Source organism: Silene latifolia, chromosome 2 (assembly GCF_048544455.1).
Source record: "Silene latifolia isolate original U9 population chromosome 2, ASM4854445v1, whole genome shotgun sequence".
NCBI classification, from domain to species: Eukaryota; Viridiplantae; Streptophyta; class Magnoliopsida; order Caryophyllales; family Caryophyllaceae; genus Silene; species Silene latifolia.
Window position 1 is genome coordinate 7,307,522 of NC_133527.1, and position 14,928 is coordinate 7,322,449.

Below are 14,928 nucleotides of genomic sequence, written 5' to 3' on the forward strand. Positions count from 1 at the left end.
GAAAGTAACCATAATTACGGCGGAAGTAGTGAAATTATCAATATTAATGCGGCAGTAGTGACAGTAATAATAATTACGGCGGGAGTAGTGAAAGTAACAATGATTACGGGCAAGTAGTGAAATGTTATTACTATTGTTTCATTAATAAGAGTAAAATATTAATAACGGGAGTAGTGGATTTGTCTCAAAATTTATTTCATCGTAATTTTAGGATATGTCATAAAAAAATATATTAATGATGATAAATTTATGGGTTATACAACTTTAAGTAATTTTATTTAATGAAAAAAAAAATTAATAGTAAGTAGAGGTAACCCGGGCGAAGCCGGGCACCAATACTAGTAAAATCACAATTAGTAAACCCAAAATTAGCTATCAGATAAGGTTCGGGCTTAGAGGATGATTTAGTATCGCATATCGCTAAGATTTTAATACCATTTGACGAGCTAAAGAAATTAAGTTACTCAGTAAAATTCTTTCTTTTTGTACCCCTAACATTCCAAAAAACAATATTTATTGAAGAAATTAAAAATCATAAGCAATTTTCTGAGACAAATGCCAATCACACACAATACTTGTGACGTTCGAAAGGCACCTATAGTTAAAAAAATCAGCAATCAAAATGGATTTTACTCCAAAACTATCTGGTAATAAAATCCGACAACATTGCTTCGCGAAAAATCCGTACTAACCAAAAAATAATCACATAGAGCTAGAGAAATAGCACCAGTGATTAAAAAGAGAGACATCTGGCAGCCTCCTGTAAAATATGCGTCCAACACTTGCCAAGAAACAAACCAAGACTTGAATAACCACGGAAGGATTTAAAACAAAAATACCACCCATCCAAAGATCATCATGAACCAAATGAAAATCTGCACTAGTAAGAAAAAACTCATCACATATGACATTATACTCCGTCTGAGGCAAACAAAACTGCATTTGAGTAGCACAGATGTATAAAACATCACAAATTCTTATTTAAGATTGTCATTATCCGTCTTAAGTTTAAGACGGGTCAAATACATACCAAATCACCCTACTAGTTGCCTAGAAAATGCTAAAATTTTTGTCTTTTACTACCCCACTTGATTGTATTTGATTCGTCTTAACCTTAAGACGGATATATCCGTCTTAAGCAAGACTTATTGATAAAACATAAACATCAGCCTCAAAAAACAATAAGAAAGCATCATATCGACAAATGGACAGTTTAGTTGAACCATGTGACAAAATTAATCCTCGAGCAATAATATATTATACTAGTTTTTAAACCCGTGCACTGCACGGGTGGTAACGAAAACTATTATTAAACGTTCAAGTTTATGTATTTTCTGGTTGGTAAATTACTAAAATTTAAAAAAAATTATTTTATCTAACCTTACACTTTTGATAAATTTATGTTGCTTAATATTATTTGAAGTACTCGTTTTTTTTTCATCGACTCTTAATTTATGAGAAGTGAAATCTGAAAAGTGGATATCAAATTATTGTAAATTTCATAACTTATTTATTTATGCATTATACAATTAATTTTACTCATTGTTTTACGCTTTTTTATTATATTACCTCTCTTGTTTGTTCTCATCTCAATTCACTACCTTTTCTCTCATTTCTTCTCTCATTTGTCATCACATGGATGTCTGGAAGCAGCGTTCGTCATTACTACCATGAGACCCACTAGCAGACCCTTCATCGCCGTGGTGACTGCACCCAACACCTCGGACCAAGACCTCCCTCCCAACCCGTTCTTGCCTCGACAATCTCATACGTCTCCCATCGTACCTCTAGCATAACCACCATCTCGACCCATCCCATGCTTAACCTCTAACCCGACCCTTCTCTTAACCTTTATGCTACTCTTCACCCCATCATTATTCATTACCCACCCATTGTGACCCATCCCCTATCACGACCTCCTTTTCAACCCATATCTCATCAGCCCCTCACAACCAACAACCTAGCTCCAATCCAATATCCTACCTCCTCAACTACCCATACCTCTTCTTGCCTCCACCATCCCCTACGCCCCCCACCGTCCCTCTAATAATTAACATCACCTCCATCCCCCGACTCTACCCGAGGCGCGACCTCCTACCCTGCTCCTACCCCTATTCGACCCCTTATCTCATCATTACCCATCCATTGTGATCGACCCCCTCCCTTATCACGACCTCCTACCCTCGACACCGCCCCTTCTTTTTTCTTTTTATTACGTTTTCCACCATTTGCTTGATTCATTCATCCTTATGCCAAATCTAACTATAGTATATACATATACATTTATTCCCACCCATTTTTTAAATACCTTTTATATTCTATACCACATTAGATTTTAAAAGTACTCTTAAAATTTTTGATACTCTTATTATATTCGTAGATTTAGACCGCTTTAATATTATTCACTTAGAAAGGTTTTAGATGACCTAATCCATACAACCCTTAATACCAGGGGCGGATCCAGGAATCAAATTTATAGTGGGCTAATAAAAAATGTTTTGTCTCTATAAAAATTGGAGAAATTGTACGGATGGAAAAAGAGGGGAAAAAGTTAAGACATTTTGTTGAAAATAGCACTTAGAAAGTATTGAACAATGACCTTTAATATCAAAAACCATTTTATTTTTTATGGTAGATATATTATAAACCATTCTATTATAATCTAGCTAACCAATTACGACAAATATTTCGGATACTCATCTCATAATTAAACATATACTCATGTGTCTTCATTATTTATAACTTCGATTAAATAATACCATACAAAAATTAAAAGAGCTAAATATATGATTGAGTGAGAATACAAAATACAGCGTACTTTAAAATTTAAATGATGGTAGTCGTAAATAATAAACAAATAATTAAGACGGAGGAGTACTTGTATAAATAAAGTATTTAAATAATGGTAGTTGTAAACATAAAAAAAAAGTGGGGGAAAAATACAAAGAATGCTAATGTAGACTCGATTAAAAAGTTTATTAGAATCTAGCTAACCAACTCCGACACATATTTTGAATATCCATCGCATAATTAAACATAACTCCCTCCGCCCCATTATTTATATACCTTTATTATACCTTACAAAAAAATAAAAGCGGTAAATTTAAAAAGTGATAGTCATAAACAATAAACAAACAAGGAAGGTCGATGAAGTATAAACTAAGGAGTACGTAAATAGTGGTAGTCGACTAGTCATAATTCGTAAACACTAAACAAGGAAAAAGTTTGGGGAAAAAATGGCCGTGTAGGATTCGATCCTACGACCTCCTGAAGCAAAACACCATCACCCATCATCCACTATTACTAATTGTTCTACTAAGAGTAATTGATTTTGGTTATAACTAAAATTTTTTTATCAAAATTTTACATTGGGCTTGAGCCCATATAGCCCTAGGTGTAGATCCGCCCCTGCTTAATACCTATTTATGAGAAGAAAGATACTTATCATAAATATATGCCTACAACTTAATATTATTCGAAGTTTTTGCTTAAATGGGGTTTAAACCCAAAGTATTTATCAAAATAGTGTTACTTTGAAACTATTTACAAAAAATGGGTCCATGTCATCAATTTGGTGTTTTTTTTTTTTTTTAATTGTCTGCTACCTTGTCGCTGTGCGGGACAACGATTACCCTTAACAGCCTTCATCTTGTTTCTCTGCTCTTCCTCTGCTTACTTTAGCCGTCAATTCATGTGCTCTATAAACACTAAAATTGGATGTTTTATCTTGTTCCTCCAAGATTACTTTATACAAAATGACGCAATACTCTAAATGTAATTCTCTACAAACCACACCCAGCTACAATGCACGCAAAACTTGTACTCATTTTGCATATGTATTCCCAATACACTTGGCTACAATACACACAAAACTTCAATACAACATATTTTCTCAACAAAAGCATTCCAAGTTTCCAACTCCATTAATCATTGAAAATATAGTCATCTTATATCTTATATATATATATAAAACTGGGTTGAAGCGTTGTGGATGCGCCATGTGTCAACTCAGCTTTAAATACAAGTATTAATTACAGATGAACATTAAATATAAACATAATAAATACTGTATAAATCTCAGCAAAATATTAATTATAGCTTAATAAATTTTATTATAAAATTACATTACATAATTACGGTGATTTGACTCTAAATTTATTACTAAAAAGTTATTTTGATAAAAATCCTAAAATGTAAATAATTAGGTTTATTGCGAAAAATGCTTCAAATTGAGTATAATTTTCATTATATTTATTGAAATATTTTGATTTGTAGAGATGATTAAAGTGAGTGTCTCATAATATTTTATGTTTACGTAAAAAGATATTTTGAGAAAGTTATAAAACTTAGACCATTAAATCCTAAGAAAATATATTTGGAAGAGTCAATTAAATCCTAAGAAAAATATATTTGGAATAGTCGTTGTATTTCTTAAAAACGTAACTTAAAAGAAAACTACAAAGAGATAAGTTTTTATGCGGTAATGAAAAAAAATATATTGCGAAAAATTGAATACATATGAGATTTTGATAGGTTTAAATAGTGTGATAACAAAAGTATTGATAACAAAAGTATGTGTACGAGTATGTATGTACACAGTGATCACGAATGCATTTGAATAATCAAAACAAAAGTAATGATTATTAAATAATATAGTATTATAGAAGACATGAAAAAGCAGAAAAAAAAAAACGTTATATTTTTCTTTAATATCTTCAATTAAAATACGTTTACGTCAAGTATAAATATTGATTATGACTAGCTAAATACTCTGTATTACTTTTAGTTGACAATTTTATATGTTATATTTTAAATACTTTGAAGTTAAACCTCAAAAAATATTATTTGAGAAAGTTTAGCCTATTTTATTTACAGGTAAACTCTTAAGCATCATTTATATATATAGTTGTTTAAAAATACAAAAGGTGCAATTTTTATAGATATGTTTGATACATAACAGATGCAAAACACAATCAAAACATTTGAATAAGTTGAGTTTGAACTCTATATATTTGATACATAAATATCACACATTATATATAAGAAAATTAAAAATTTCATAAAATTATATTCACATTATTTTGAACAAATATTAATTGATTTGAAACCTAACGTATTGTGAAATGATATAATTTGAGAACTTAATGTTGACTTTTGCATTTTCGAATAAATTTTATTTTAATTAATATGATATTTGATCAGTCCCAAAATAATTTATAAAACGTTGATCAACATAATTAATTATCACTTATTAGTTTTAATTAAAATTGTATGTATTTTATTTTAAGATATTGAAAATAAACCTAAAAAAATTAAATTTGAGAATAATTTATTTTTATTTATAAGTAAAAATATTAAAGGTCTTATATAAATTATGTTATTTTCTTCAATTATAATAATTAAATTTTAAAACAGGCCGCGCGAAGCGCGGGATACTACCTAGTATATATATAAAACTGGGTTGAAAGCGTGTGGATACGACATTTGTCATCTTTTGATTGGTTAAGTATACATGCATAGAAATCATATATTTATGATTTAATGGTATATGACCTTCGTAAATGATTAAATATTAATCTTTGTAAATGCATAAGAATTCCAAATGTATTGACCAAATAAAAGTAAGTAGTTAAGTGTGCAATTAATAAGGCAAAGCCCATTTGACCGAGTAGTGAAATGAACATAAGAGCAGCTTATTAATCTATATTCACTGTACCACTTTGCATTAATTCACACTAAACACTCATTGCCATTGGTGCATTGAAAAAACTGTATATAAATATATTTGATTCATTCAAGTTGAAGTATTATGTAAAAGGAAGATTTTTTCTATACAACTTTATTTCATAGCTTTACCCTGTGAAGATAGCAACCAGTCCAGAAGAATTTTGACGTCCATATAGATTATGTGTTCAGCAACACTAGAAGGTAAAAACAAGCTCCCAAATTTTAAATTATTTGCATTTGTTTTACAACAACAACAACAACAACATCAGAGCCTTAATCCCAAAATGATTTGGGGTCGGCTGACATGAATCATCTTTTCGAACCGTCCATGGGTGAACGCACGCCTCAAAATGCGAATAAAAAAGGGAAGATGAAAAACAAAAAGGAAGAACGAAAAAGGTAAAACAAATTTGCATTTGTTTTACCATAGAACAATATTTTATTTTATTTTATTCAATAGCCGGTGGTTATTTAAGAATGAATGATTTTATAACAATATTAATAAGACTCATTATTGAAGATAAAAAAAATACTTAGATTATCTATCTAAATAACTAACATAAATTTTAATTCTACAAGTATAAGGTGTTTTCATTCATTATAAAGTAAAGTGAATTAGGCAGTTAGCTACGGAGTATATAAGAATGGAAAATGAAATAGCGCCACCGAGGGTATTTTTGTCAATTTTCTTGACATTTTTATTTTCTTATTTGTTTTAAAGGATAATCAGGATATTAAAAAATTCAATTACAAAAGGCATATTAGGAAAAGTCTACTCATCTTCTTCGTCCATGACTGAAAAATAACGCATTTAACATGAATTTGGATATCTATTCATTAAATGGTTACAATAAATTATGCTAGAGGATGAGCATTTCTTTAGCTGCAGAAATTGTGTCCACGGTTTCCATTTGATTAGATACTTAACAAAATCAATTTGTGAAAGATCACCAATTTATTTGCATGATTATGATTTTATTTCCATGGTTGAACATGAACATTTTGCTAGGGAAACGAAATCCTTCCTTAAATACATTCCTTTATTCAAATCATGATTGACGAACAACCTGATGTACTTGATGGTAAACGGATTTGGGAATGAAAATCAGACTACGTTTACAAATTTGCCCCTCAAAGTGTTGCATTATTAATTAAAAATGAAAATTTTAATTGCTTATTTTATTTATTATTTTAATTGGGTGGCACCGAAATTCATGCCACCCGGTGGTGCCCTGTCATCGTCTATAAGAATAGTTTTTTATTTGCTGATATGTTTTTTTATCATTATGGTTCACAATTCTTAAAAATCTAAAGTTTGAAAGTGTTTAAAACTCTTCCCAATAAGGTAATGCAACTTTATCTTCAAACCTTTAAAATAAAAAGAGTAAATAGATAAATTTTGAAAATTAAAGAAAACAAATGTTCATTGTGATGAGATTGTCTTCTTCATTGAGTACAAATTGAAGCACATTAGGCTTTAGCACTCGAATAAGTCTCCTGAAAGATAGTCTCTCAATAAACTTATTGAGAGACCAAATACAAATTGATAGAAAAATGGTACAAAAATTAATGAAATAGGTACGTATGTCATAGATAGAGGTACTGATAAAATAGTTAAAATACGGAGTATATGATTAAATAGTTACGATTATTATAAAAACATGTACCAATAAAAGAGTCATTTTGAGTCACGAACAATAACAAAAGGGGTACGAAAAGTACATAAAGGGGTACGATAAAAGTGGTCTCTCAATAACTTAATAAGAAACCGTCTCTCCAAAGTTTTAGTGTTAGCACTTTATATTGATGTACAACCATAAAACGAAAACTTCCACTTTATTTTGCTCAAATGTAAAATTCTTTTTAATAGATAAAATAAATAAATTTTAAAATATTGAACACCAATTTTGCATGCATAGGCGTCCAAATACAGAATCAAAACAACAAATTATGCCCATCCCCTCATAACTTAAATTTTTTTAGTGCGTAGTATTTAGTTTTTAATGCTCAATGGGATATTGTACATGATAACGATATGATTCTAACATATGAGGAGTTACTTCTCAATTTAATTCAAGGATCATTGACTACCTAATGTATACACATATAATGGACCATCCATACATGTCAATGATCAATGTTAAAGATGCAGTATACAAGCATAGATGAAAAATGATACTTCTCACAATATCTCATTTATTGACTTATTTACATAAACATACATGAAATAGTATAGTACATGGACTATTTTTAAGCATTTATATTTTGTTTTGTTGTTATATTTCGAATTTTCATTCGGAATAATACTTACATTCTATTTCCTCCATCGCACTTTTATTGTCCCGTTTTCATCTTAGGATGACTTTAGAAAAGATGATGAAATATCAATCCAACCCTTTAAATTAAAGGGAGTGAGGACAATATCATTGGGATGAAGATGATACTAGCTAAATTATCTAAGGGCATTATTGAGGGCTTACAAATTTTCTTTACTAAATTTAGAAACAGGGTAATAATTAAGGATAAATTTTTGGAAGAAGGCATAAGAGACAATAAAAGTGGGATACAGAGAGAGTAATACATAATTCGTAATACTTTACATATAAAATGTTATTGCATAAATGTGGAGCGAATCAATAGTTTTACAAATAGAAAGACAACAAGTTTTTTTATAACAAAATATAAAAATATAAAAATTTACAAACTATATATGTAGTTGGTGAAAAAATTGTCATATAAATATTACTCCTAATAATAAGCACTCTTTCTTTCTTTGTCAATTTTTACCTTTTACATTTATTGTAGGGGTATTTGAATAAAAGATTAGCAAATGATTTAGATAGATGGAGTAATTTTGATGAATTATAAAATTTAGAATTTTTTTTTTTTTTTAAATTGAGAAACTAATTTTTTTATAAATTTAAGACTTATACCTAACATATACAAACTTACCGTGCGAAGCACGGGATGCTACCTAGTATACCATAAAATAATGTGTAAATGTACGGCCAAGGAGCATCCAATATGCTCTGTTTTCTTCCGTTACGGCAAATTTTGGCAATCGCCCGTGTGTGTCATATGAAACGAGATAGATTCCGATACTTGTATAAATAGTTAATATGATGACGCTTGACACAATTGTACGATGTTTCATTACCGTCGCGGCGACGCGTAAATGCTTGTTCAGTTTTTCAATGGTTATATTTATGACCATATGGTGTGCTTGGTCATGACGTGAATGGTGATTTGTCGTCATGAATGACTTACGTATGGTATCATCGTTATGTTGGTGGTGGGGCTTTGGTAGCTGGTTGTTGTTGGTTGTGCGTAGGTATTGGGGTGTTGCCGTAGTTTGTGAGCAGTGGAACTCAAGGTAGTCGCTGTCCGGCACAGCGACAAGGTAGCAGACAGTTAAAAAAAAAAAAAAAAACACCAAATTGATGACATGGACCCATTTTTTGTAAATAGTTTCAAAGTAACACTATTTTGATAAATACTTTGGGTTTAAACCCCATTTAAGCAAAAACTTCATATTATTCCAACATTTGTGCTATGTTATTCATGCTTGACTTTTTGAGGTTTTTAAGAGTGCACTTTAACTTCGCTTTTTAGCATTTTGTATTACTATTTTTTTGCGGCTAAAGCACCAAAATGGTAAAAAAAGTAGGGGTTGTTGGACAGATTGGTAAAAAAAGTCTTAGTTAGGACAAATTAGTAAAAAAAATTGATTGTAGGACAAATTGGTAAAAAAAAGTAAGGTTGTGTTGTATGTTGATTAAAAAAAAGTTTAAGTAATATTTAAGTCAAAATTTAAATAAAAAATCAAAAGTAATTATTCTTAACAACATGTGCTAATTTTTTTTACCTATTATTTTCTTGATCAAAGTGCAATATTATGCTAGGCCACCACTCGCTAGTGGTGAACAAATACTGTTTAATTAGCTATACGGTTTTAAAAATTAAAATTCTAAATGTCACTGTACAAATCCAACCCGGTTAAATCGGTATACGGTTTCCAAGTACCCGGTTAAATTGGATATATGATTTCTTGTAGTATTTTACCGTTTTCTAACTTGTGATTACTTACTTGTATTTCTTTTTTAGAAAAAAAAAACATTTTAAACTTCGTTCTACTTGAACTAATAAGATCTTAAAAAAACGCGTATCGCGTTTACGGAAATATGTATCTTATGTATGAAACCTTGTATAATCTAAATCGAATTCATATTTCAAAACCGTTGTACGGAGTATATGTTTTTCTCACCGCTAACACTCGTAATAAATAGGTTTGATTTAGCTACATACATATGCAGTTAAGACACTATATATGCAAAGAATAGGAATAAATCAAGAAGTTAGTGCACTTACGTTTCATTTGGCATTCAGCCCATTAATAGTAATCAAGGTTTATGAGTAAGCAAAGGAAATAAAAATGGTGAATGGCTGCCTATTCTTTACTCGTCGGCAAGACGAAGTACATCTTATATCTTCCAATTTTGAAACCATTTACGGTTCTTTGTTCATGCATAATTATACCATAAATGTATCAAATTATTGAGAATTAAAATGTTGTAGATACTCTATGAGAGATTAAGATAATTATGGACAAAGAAAATTGTTTCCTTGGTTAGACGCAGATTTTAAAGAGCATGGTTATATAGGTTTCCATTTTTTTAACAATTGTTATCCTAAAATTACACGACGTATACACTGTATCTACCCACAATTTTTTTATACGGGATTCGAGTTAGGTAACTATATTAAAATTATAATAAGGCTGAAATTATTTGCATTTAACACGTGGCTGAAGCCATCTGCCGATGACACGTGGCAGATGATTTCACCTTTAATATAATATATGATGATATGATATGACTAGTCCTTAAATTAAAAAATTACTCATCCGAAATCCAAAAGTGACTCGACCCGACCCGACTCAAAATGTATGCCGGATCTGAAATGACCCAACCTAAATTGACCCGACCCATACCCTACCATATCGAACCGTTTTGTCAGTCCTAGTTGAGAGTATATGGGTTGAGAGGGCTGCTAGGTCAGAGTGTTAACTAGACCGACCTAATAACTTCCTATAAAACCCTAGCGTCGCCACTTTTCATAACATCAAATCCCCATTAATCCCTTTCTTCATCTTATCACAAAAAATGGATGAATCACAACTCACTGCGAGCCAGACTCCTCCGCCACAACCACCTTCTATCACTCTCCAACCACCGCAACAACAACAACCTTCTCAACCACCTGACCTTCAAACGGCTGATAAAGGAATCACCCTAGAGATGAAAGCTCATTTTGAAGAGCTTGTCCGTACCGGATTCAAAACTAAAGCTATCCTTTTTTACTTGAATCTCAAAGGGGACCCCATCCCTGAACCGGTTCAAAAACTTTTTAAACTCAAAGAGTGTGGTTTTTCCATTGAACAACTCGATGACATTGTTGCAATAACGAAAGCCGAAATGTTTAAAGAACCTATCCAAGGTACCCTCACTACCGTGGCTCATTCTCTCCCCCTTTTTGACAACAACAAATTTACCATACCACCGACCGTTATATCCGTCTTGGAAGAGTTAGCTCTAAAACAGGTCAAATCGGCGGGAGTAAGTGGGTTAATTGGTTGGGTCGGATTCGGAGCTTTATGCACCCTTCTTGTGGGAGGTTTAGTCCTCTTGTTTTGCTTAGGTTGAGTTTTGGATAAAAAAAGATGAATTTCAAGTCTTAGTTGGTAACTAGAGAAAGAAAATAGAGAGATTTTGGTTGAGAACTTGTCGGATTTTGTCAGATGTAAGTCGTTTTTCATCTTTCAATCTTCCCGATTCTTTGTTCCTATTCCATTGATTTCTTTATTTGTAGACATTTGATTTGCCAACTAAGCACTATAGTAAGACATTTTAGCTTTTTGATTGTTAAGAATCAGTATATGTACATGTTTGATTCTCACATGCCTTATTGTTTGCCTATTGTAAAGTATATTGTCATCTCTGATGATTTTTACTTTCCTCGAGTAGCTTGTTTATCAAGGATACTGTGTAATTTTTATTGCTGCATCAACACCAAAGACTATTATTCAGTTTCTGCTTAAAAAATGGTGGTATATATTGATATACCAGATTCAACCTTTGGTTTTCATTTTTTGCATAGTTTCATGGCCTTCGCCAGAACTCTCGTATGTGCTATGGCTTTGTTTCCCTCGCTCTTGGTGAATACAATCGGATTAATCTGGATTTTTCTCTAAGAAATGTTGTTGAACTTATTTGCCAGCGTAAATTTTTTTTTTTTGGAGTAGAGCGCAATTTCTTATTCTAAGACTATCACAATATTACCATATTGTGATTTCTATTATTACGGTAATATGATATTCCTTAGAATAATCATATCATCATATATCATATATTATATTAAAGCTGGAACCATAAAGCCACGTGTTCGATGCCACGTTGGAAGTCAAGGCTAGATGAGATTTTTTTTTTTTTTTTTTTTGTACTAAAAGCTAGACGAGATTATGAGTAGCTCAAATACGGAAAATACAATTACACTAACTATTTGCTGTAAAGTTGCCAAAAATCATCTACTGTTACCGCTTCAATTACATTATTTTTTTTTTTGAAGGAACCGCTTCAATTACATTAATTGTTGAAAAGTTGCCAAACATTTTACATTTGAACCGCTTATTTGAATATCTTTCTATGTGTATTCAAAGTAAATAAGGCAATGAGTTAATATTATAGTATTTGTATGTTTTGTTAAATAAGTTTTTGTAAGATATTATCAAAGTATCATTTCTAAAGTTAATTTCCTCAATCTTAAACATTTTCCATAATTATTAATTTAATATTATATTATTAGTATGTTATCAATGAAAATACTTTTTATTTTCATATATTGAATACTATAGTGGAAATTGCCTTTAAATAAGGATATAATTTTCCCTTATCATATGTAGCTATATTTATTCCATTTTCCATATCCAAAGATCTCGAATCTCAACCAACTAATTCTTTATGTTGTATATTTTACCCTTTTAATAAATCAAAATCTAAACACACTACCATAATAACCAAAACTGAAACTTTCCCAAGAATTGTAGTGCCTGATAAAGGCAAATTATATCCTACTCCCAGGAGTAGGGAGTAAGATACACTCATGGTAGTTATGGGCAAATAAAATAAAAAAGAAAAAGAAAAAAAAAATAAACTACCCACTACTTCTTTCACAGTACCTTTTTTTTTCTTTTCTAAATTACTCAATTTATCAAATTTAAAATCCTATTGAATTTATTAAATTCGTAGTTTTCTTTCATCTATTTGTATTCGAGTTTTATCAAATTTACAGTTCATAGTCATCAAATTAGACCGATATTCGCTAAACTCAAAGTGAATATAACAGTGTCATAAAATGAATATCACATTACATAACACACGTTCATCAAATTACACTATCATATTCATTTAACTCAACGTGAATATAATTGTATCATAAGGTGAATATCACACTAAATACTACATATTCATCAAATTATATTATCATATTCACTAAAATCAAAATGAATATAATAGTGACTTATGATGAATATCACACTTGATAAGACATATTCATCAAATTAAATTATCATATTCACTAAATTCTGAGTGAATATGATAGTGTCATATGATGAATATCACACTCGAAACCACAAATTTAATCATAAATAATGAGAGATAAAACATAAAAACTCAATTTAATTTATGGTATTATACAACTTTTAGGGTTTATGTAATTTCAACGCAAACCCGATAAATTAGAATTTAATTAATCAAAACACGAAGTAATTTTAACACATACCTGATAAGTTAGAATTTAATTAATCAAAACTCGAATCAAGATTACAAAACCACTGTGTTGGATGAAAAATTAAATTTTATGGACGATTTTTTTTGATAGAAACGGAAGACGTAGTTTGAAACAGGAGAAAGAAAGAGTTTATGGAAAGTGATAACTGTTAAGTAGTGGGGGACTTTTGTTATTTAAATTTTTTTATTTTTTTTAATAGTGGGAGTAGGAAGTACCATACACCTGTATGGTACTTCCTACTCCCACTATTAAAAATGGATGGAAACTTGTAATGACCCATCAATTTGATGGAGAATTGAATGTGGCTCCGTCCAAAATTGTAGCATAAAGCCATAAAGGCCATAACTTAATTGACCGCCTACGTCAAAACACGAAGAACAATAATCACCCTCATAATCATTATCTTGATTGCTAATACATCATGCTTCGTAACACAGTTACATCTACATTCAACTGTTACATCACTTTCATCATCAGTCATAATTTCATTTTTATAGTCTGTTTCATTTTTAAATGAATGATTTTTGTAGAAAATGATCATCGTATGGTGTAACACCGTCTATTTTAGAATTTGTGTTTCGAATAAGTTAGAATCTTTATTTTTATTTTTCGGTTTCATATTCCGAATAGAAGATTTGATGATGATGTTATGATTTTGTTTGATACTACAAATGAATGACTGATTTGATAATTAAGCTTATATTTGGTTAATTAAGCTACTTCTCAAACACCTACACAAAAATTAAGTTATTTTGGTCAAATAAGTTACTTAGTCATTTAAGCTACCTAAATGTATTGTCAAACAGAGCCTTAATAAAATATTCTGTACTAATCCCTTAATCAAACTACTAGTATAGATCCCGCACAATGTGCGGTATGTATAGAGTATTTATTTTTTAGGGTGTTATTTATATTAATGGAAAACTAAAGTAATGAAAGGTGTATTTTTATGAAATCTATATATATTTTTTTACAATAAAATTAAGGATTTCATCTTATAAGTTTTCTCCAATTATTTTAATGTATTTTTTTTGTCACAAAGTTAATGGTAAGTATGTGTCAAATTATTCTCTAAAGTTATAATTATTGCATTTAATGAAAAATTTACCAACTTGTAGTTTATAGTTTAACATCAATTTTATTTTATTTTGATGAAAAATCATAATTTTAAATTTAATTATAAATTAAAGTTTAATTATAATAAGATTATATTTTATGAAAAGATAATAGTTTAAAGAAAGAAAGTTTTATTTGTTTCTTTATTTAGATAGAAGCATTTGGAGGGAAAACTAAGAGAATTTTTATTCTCTTAGTAGTAGGGGGGATTTGATTTGTTATTCTTTCTATTTTGGGACG